The following is an 8,186-nucleotide window of genomic DNA, read 5'->3' on the forward strand; positions in this document are numbered from 1 at the left end:
ATAAATTTCTGCTTGTTGTACACTATGATATATGGAAATGTCTGCCTTCCACAAAGACGCTATGAAATCGGGGTCTGGGACAAGGAATAAATATTGAACAGCTTTCATTCCAACCCGTGAAATCCAGATGCATGAGGAATTTGTTTAAGAGGAAGAAGGGAGTTAATTCTAACAGCGCATATAGGATGTTCAAATAATAATTTAAGAATTTTTTTGTGGCTACACAATGAAAGCCACTAAATAAGCCTCAACTTCCAAAAGATCAATAGATTCTAAAAAAATATTATTGTAACTCCAGAAACTCTACAAATGACCCTAGCAATTGAGAGCGTATGTATCCCAGTAGGGCTGCATCAGTTGCCCCAGAAACCAATACCACTACTATCCACTTGCATCATTTGAACATATCAGCCATATGTTAAAACATACTCAAAAATATGGGCTGGCCAGTACTTGCTGCCAAACTCCCATACTGCTCATAAAATACTTATTAATAGACTACAGATTTTGGAATCACATGTTCCTTTTCAGGGCATAAATAAGATATGACAGCAGAAATACAGTCTGGAGGGGAGGGGGGGGGGGTTAGCAGTAACCAGGATTCAGGTTTTCACCTCCTATAAAGGGACACCTTTTTCTCCTCATAAAACATGGGTTCATACCGAGAGATTTGCCTGCTATCATAAATGTGGCCACACCTTATTTTCTTCTTCATTCTAGTGACTGTCCAGCAGACAGTGGATTGTTTATGTCTACGGTATTTATTCTATCTCTGTTAGGATGTGCTATTTCAGGATTAAACAATTTCTAAAATTTTTTGGGTCTCATACCTTTCATACCATCAGTGACATAGCTTACCTACGGGAGCAAAGCTGTTTGCACCATCTATCTGCAAACTACAGAAGCTCTGATCTATGTGATATCGCTTATTAGCTGTTTGTATACCATGTTGACTAAGATGAAGATGTCGACACCTCACTTGAATTCACCAAAACAAGCATGGGAAATAACATGAATCATCCGTAACTATAGGTTCACACAGCACAAAATCCAGCAGAGGGCTACATCTCAAACTGATAGCTGACTTTTGCTGTTACAAACTCTGAGGAGCAAGACCACGAAACCCTCCCAACAGAGGACTGCACTCACTGCAGCCACTAGGGGGCAGGGGAAGCGATGTCATCTGGTAGTGGATTCCAGATGCTAAAAGTTTTGCAATCTTTCCATTTTTTCCATTGTCTCCATGTGCAACTCAGTGCCTTCTCTGTGTGGTGAGTAATAATCTATCATTTTCATATTATGTTATTCCTTCCTGGACTTTCCATTGTGGAAGCAGTAGTAATTCATAAGAACTGTCACTAACTAAACAGAAGAAAACACACACCAAACCAGTATAATGTACTTGAAATCTGCATACCACTGTTTGAAATTTCAAGACATCCATTGTAAATTAACACATACGAGCAAATATTAAACCCAAACTAGCAAACTGAAATATCTCAAAGTCACTCAGCCTAATAGCGAACAAAATGAAACAATCAAGGTTTTTATAACATAAAAAACATTGTTTAGAGAGCAAAACAATTATCATCAGACAGCATTAATTCAGCCAGAATAGACATAAGCATGACAAACACTAATTTTAGGACCAATAAATTAAAATGAGAAACACAGGAATATGGAAAGAAAGATTATGAGGAAGATATTACGAACCAGAACAGCAGGTGAAACATTTAATTTAAGTAGTAACAAAAAAGTACACAATCATTTAGAAAAACATTACAGGTGAGATTAGAAACAGAAGACAAATGCTCTCCAACCACATCCAAAGAATGAGTCCCAGTAGACTAACTAATTAATGGAAAATCTCATATAAAGATGTGAAACAATTACTAACAAAGAGATAGAGGGGCTGGCCAGTACTTACCTCAGCTCAGTACAGCCGATAGAAACACAAAAAACAACCGAAAATTTAAGTTCCTAGCTTTCGGAATAAATGTTCCTTCATCAGGGAGGGGAGAGGGGAAAGAAAGGGAAGAAGGGAAAGTGGATTTAGTTACTCACAACCCAGGTTATGAAGCAACAGGGAAAGGAAAACAGGGAGGGTAGCAAGCATGGAGGCATGGTTGTCAGAGGGAAGCCAAAGATATTCTACTGTAGGTACTGTGCCAGCTTCAAACCAAAGAGGATGCATACAGAAGTAAAGAGGTGTATAGTATAAAGATGTAGGATGAAAAGATGCATGAATGGCTAAAGAGGAAAGGGAAAGAGGAGAAGACTGAAAAGTAAATGGGAGTGAGGTTGTTTAACGTAGGTTCAGTCCAGGGGGATGGCGGGATGAAAGGATGTGCTGGAGTGCAAGTTCCCATCTCCGCAGTTCAGAGGGACTGGTGTTGGGTGGGAGAAGCCAAATGGCACATACGGTGTAGCAGGTTCCTAGGTCCCTAGAATTATGCTGGAGGGCATGCTCCGCTACTGGGTATTGGACATCTCCTAGGTGGACAGCTTGTCTGTGTCCGTCCATGCGCTCAGCCAGTTTAGTTGTTGTCATACCAATGTAAAAGGCTGTGCAGTGCAGGCATGTCAGCTGATAAATGACATGTGTAGTTTCACACGTGGCCCTGCCTTGAATTGTGTATGTTTTACCAGTAGCCGGGCTGGAGTAGGTGGTTGTGGGGGGATGCATGGGGCAGGTTTTGCAGCGGGGTCAGTTACAGGGGTAGGAACTGCTGGGTAGAGAAGGTAGTCTGGGAATATTGTAGGGTTTAACAAGGATGTTACGGAGGTTAGGGGGACGACGAAGGGCAACTCTGGGTGGTGTGGGGAGAATTTTGTCAAGGGATGATCTCATTTCAGGGGTTGACTTGAGAAAGTCATATCCCTGGCGGAGTAATTTATTGATGTATTCGAGGCCAGGATAATATTGGGTGACAAGGGGGATGCTTCTGTGTGGTCTGAGAGTAGGAATATTGTTGTTGGACGGGGAGGAATGTATTGCTCGGGAGATCTGTTTGTGGACAAGGTCTGCAGGATAGTTGCGGGAGAGGAAAGCACTGGTCAGGTTATTGGTGTAATTGTTGAGGGATTCATCACTGGAGCAGATACGTTTGCCACGAATACCTAGGCTGTAGGGAAGGGAGCGTTTGATGTGGAATGGATGGCAGCTATCAAAGTGAAGGTACTGTTGTTTGTTGGTGGGTTTGATATGGACAGGGGTGTGGATGTGAGCTTCAACAAGATGAAGGTCAACATCCAGGAAGGTGGCTTGGGTTTTGGAGAAGGACCAAGTGAAATTCAGATTCGAAAAGGAGTTGAGGTTATGGAGGAAATTAAGGAGTGTTTCTTCACCATGAGTCCAGACCACAAAGATGTCATCTATAAACCTATACCAGGCCAGGGGAAGCAGCTGTTGGGTCTTCAGGAAAGCCTCCTCCATGCGGCCCATGAAGAGGTTGGCATAGGACGGAGCCATCCTGGTTCCCATGGCAGTTCCCCTGATTTGTTTGTAGGTCTGGCCTTCAAAAGTGAAGTAATTATGGGTGAGGATGAAGTTGGTAAGTGTGATAAGGAACAAGGTTTTTGGAAGATCTTTGGGTGGGCGTTGGGAGAGGTAGTGCTCAATGGCAGAGAGACCATTGTAGCATGCTTCAAAGCCCCAACAGAACGTATCTCAGCTCTGGTAGACCAACACCTCCAACCTATCACCCGCAGACTCCCATCCTACATCAAGGACACAAACCACTTCCTAGAGCGCCTCAAATCCATTCCCACTCCTCTCCCACTTGAAACCTTTCTTGTCACCATAGATGCTACATCCCTTTACACAAACATCCCACACACCCATGGTCTCTCTGCCATTGAGCACTACCTCTCCCAACGCCCACCCAAAGATCTTCCAAAAACCTTGTTCCTTATCACACTTACCAACTTCATCCTCACCCATAATTACTTCACTTTTGAAGGCCAGACCTACAAACAAATCAGGGGAACTGCCATGGGAACCAGGATGGCTCCGTCCTATGCCAACCTCTTCATGGGCCGCATGGAGGAGGCTTTCCTGAAGACCCAACAGCTGCTTCCCCTGGCCTGGTATAGGTTTATAGATGACATCTTTGTGGTCTGGACTCATGGTGAAGAAACACTCCTTAATTTCCTCCATAACCTCAACTCCTTTTCGAATCTGAATTTCACTTGGTCCTTCTCCAAAACCCAAGCCACCTTCCTGGATGTTGACCTTCATCTTGTTGAAGCTCACATCCACACCCCTGTCCATATCAAACCCACCAACAAACAACAGTACCTTCACTTTGATAGCTGCCATCCATTCCACATCAAACGCTCCCTTCCCTACAGCCTAGGTATTCGTGGCAAACGTATCTGCTCCAGTGATGAATCCCTCAACAATTACACCAATAACCTGACCAGTGCTTTCCTCTCCCGCAACTATCCTGCAGACCTTGTCCACAAACAGATCTCCCGAGCAATACATTCCTCCCCGTCCAACAACAATATTCCTACTCTCAGACCACACAGAAGCATCCCCCTTGTCACCCAATATTATCCTGGCCTCGAATACATCAATAAATTACTCCGCCAGGGATATGACTTTCTCAAGTCAACCCCTGAAATGAGATCATCCCTTGACAAAATTCTCCCCACACCACCCAGAGTTGCCCTTCGTCGTCCCCCTAACCTCCGTAACATCCTTGTTAAACCCTACAATATTCCCAGACTACCTTCTCTACCCAGCAGTTCCTACCCCTGTAACTGACCCCGCTGCAAAACCTGCCCCATGCATCCCCCCACAACCACCTACTCCAGCCCGGCTACTGGTAAAACATACACAATTCAAGGCAGGGCCACGTGTGAAACTACACATGTCATTTATCAGCTGACATGCCTGCACTGCACAGCCTTTTACATTGGTATGACAACAACTAAACTGGCTGAGCGCATGGACGGACACAGACAAGCTGTCCACCTAGGAGATGTCCAATACCCAGTAGCGGAGCATGCCCTCCAGCATAATTCTAGGGACCTAGGAACCTGCTACACTGTATGTGCCATTTGGCTTCTCCCACCCAACACCAGTCCCTCTGAACTGCGGAGATGGGAACTTGCACTCCAGCACATCCTTTCATCCCGCCATCCCCCTGGACTGAACCTACGTTAAACAACCTCACTCCCATTTACTTTTCAGTCTTCTCCTCTTTCCCTTTCCTCTTTAGCCATTCATGCATCTTTTCATCCTACATCTTTATACTATACACCTCTTTACTTCTGTATGCATCCTCTTTGGTTTGAAGCTGGCACAGTACCTACAGTAGAATATCTTTGGCTTCCCTCTGACAACCATGCCTCCATGCTTGCTACCCTCCCTGTTTTCCTTTCCCTGTTGCTTCATAACCTGGGTTGTGAGTAACTAAATCCACTTTCCCTTCTTCCCTTTCTTTCCCCTCTCCCCTCCCTGATGAAGGAACATTTATTCCGAAAGCTAGGAACTTAAATTTTCGGTTGTTTTTTGTGTTTCTATCGGCTGTACTGAGCTGAGGTAAGTACTGGCCAGCCCCTCTATCTCTTTCCTAGTAGACTAACAAAGAGAACTGAAGAGGCAATCTGTGTGCAGCTGAGGGATTGCTGACTCTAACCCAGAACAACTGGTGGGGTAAAATCTGATGAATAAAAATCAGTGGGGGATATCAAAGGCTCCAGTAACGGTGGATGACTAAAAGATGATGACACCAAGCGGTGTCGTGTGCCTTATGCAGATCAAAAAAGATTGCAACAAGGTGGTGGTGAGTAGAAAAAGCCTGTCAGATAGCTGTTTCCAATCCAAATAAATAGTCAGTTATGTCTCATCCCTTCCAGAAACAACAATGATAGGGTGACAAAAGATCCCTAAGACTAGAGAACCCTGCATAGTGTAAGGGTAACCATCCTTTCAAGCTGCTTACAGAGAACATCGATCAGATTAATTGGCTGTTAATTGTCAAGAGACAGTGGGTTCTTGCCTGGCTTAGGAACAACTATGATATCTCACCACTGCAAGAGAAAGGTACCTTGGAGCAAAAAGGCAGTTAAAGACCCTGAGGAAATATTGCCTCCGGGAAACATTGAGGTGTTGGATCATCTGATTGTGGAATTTATCATGGCCTGGAGCTATTTTGTGGGACAAGACAAGAGCTTGAAGTGGATCCAATCAGTGAAAGGTTCTTGTAGGATTCAGCTTGGTGGGGAATGAAACATAAAGTGATATCCCCAAGTTGTTGCTTCTGCAGCAGAAAGGTAGCCGGATAGAAAGAGGACATCAATGCTGTCACAAAGTGGGTTACAAGCTGTTCTGCAAGAACCAATGAATAATGAATCAGTACAAAGACCACCCTGTAGGACAAGATGTGGAACAGCTGCTGGTCACTGGCAGCCCATAAGATCACGGAGCTTGGCCCACACCTGAGATGAAGAGGCTACGTCCCCATGGAGGAGGCATAGTGCTCCCAGCATTCCTTCTTACTTGGTTTGATGAGATAGTGAGTCTTAGTATGAAGTCACTTGAAAGTGATTAGATTGATCAGTAAAAGATGTCATTTGAATCATTGCCAGGCTCGTCGGCAATGCTGAATAGCTATTGCAATGTCTTTGCTCCACCAGGGCACCAGCCAACTGTGGGTAGGCACGTACAGAAAGCAGAATAGTAGTTACAGCGATGTGGATGATTGCATCTGAGATGACTTGCATAATCTCATGAATACAATCTGACAGAGAGGCACTGAATGTAGCAGCAGGTGCTTATAAAGGTCAGTTGGCTCTGAAGTGACCAACGTGGTTGTCGGACCATTTGGCACTGGCAGGGAAACAGGATTACTGGAAAATGGTCACTGTCACAAAGATCATAATGTGGTGACCAATATAGTGAAGCCACAAGATGAGGGGAAGAGATCACTGGACTGATAGCTGGGCAGCACGACGTGGGTGGAAGAACCATCATTGAGGAAGCACAGATCATGGTCTGTGAGAAGCTGGGCAATTAGAAGTACCCTACCAGACAAGGTGGTGCGTGTTAAAGTTCCCAAGCCAGAAAAAAAAGGGGGGGGGGGGGAGTTGTTGGATTAATGTGGTCAATTCAACATAAGTAAGTGGCCTGCCTGAAGGTACATAAATATTGCAAATGGTAATTGCTGAGGTCATTTGCACCCGTACCACCACTGCCTCCAACAGGGTATGAAAGGAAATCCATTCACTGATGAACCAGCATACAGACCTCTCCCGATGCCATCTTGGCACCAGCATGGTTCTGACAGAATGCACAATACCCTTGGAGAATTGGAGAATGGACATGAGTGAAGCGCTTTTCTTGGAGAGCAATGCAAACTGTAGAAGAAAAGGAAATGAGGTGTTGTAGTTTTGGTAGGTGAAAATAGTGCTCATTTTAATTACACTGAATGATCACTTGACCTGTGACCACAATAGGCAAGAAGTGGCCAAGAGGGCTGATTACACTGTAGGATCACTACCTGTCACCAGTGGAGACGGAAGCACATCCACAAACATCGGCACTGAATCCAGTTGCATGGGATGATTTGGCATCTCTGCATAAAGTGTGGTAGGCGAGGTTCGTCCATGGGGCTATCCGCATTGAGTGTGGAGACAGATGAAGAGTGGACAGCCATGGGGCTCACAGGCCATGGCTCCTTCAGCCATTGTTTGGCATCAGGCCTCCAGTCCAGAGGTTGCTGGGGACAGGGGTTCTGAGAGGGAGCCTGTCACTGGTAGACACCAAAGAAGGGGAATGTTTCTCCAGCTTTGCTTCCTGAAGACAGTACTATGGGAACTACGCAAGAGGAGGGTGGTAGGAGATCTAGTCTGGGGAAGGCTGGAGTGGGGAGGGGGAGGAGGGGGGAGGCATGGTTGTGATGTTAGCGTAATTGATCATCATATATACACAATGTCAGCATTCATATTTCTTCACTGCCTCAGTATATGACAAGTGATCAATAGATTTGTATTCTTCTGTTCTTTCTTGAAAACTGGACAATCTGGTGAATGTGGAGGATCAATTTCAGTGTTGATGACACACAAAGGTGGTGTTCACAAGGGCTACCTTTGTGGAGTGATCGTCCACAGTAGGCACATTTTGAGTCCATCATGCAGCAAGGTTACATATGCCCAAAGCATAAAGATCTGAAGCA

This window comes from Schistocerca gregaria, chromosome 9 (assembly GCF_023897955.1).
Source record: "Schistocerca gregaria isolate iqSchGreg1 chromosome 9, iqSchGreg1.2, whole genome shotgun sequence".
In the NCBI taxonomy this organism is placed as follows: domain Eukaryota; kingdom Metazoa; phylum Arthropoda; class Insecta; order Orthoptera; family Acrididae; genus Schistocerca; species Schistocerca gregaria.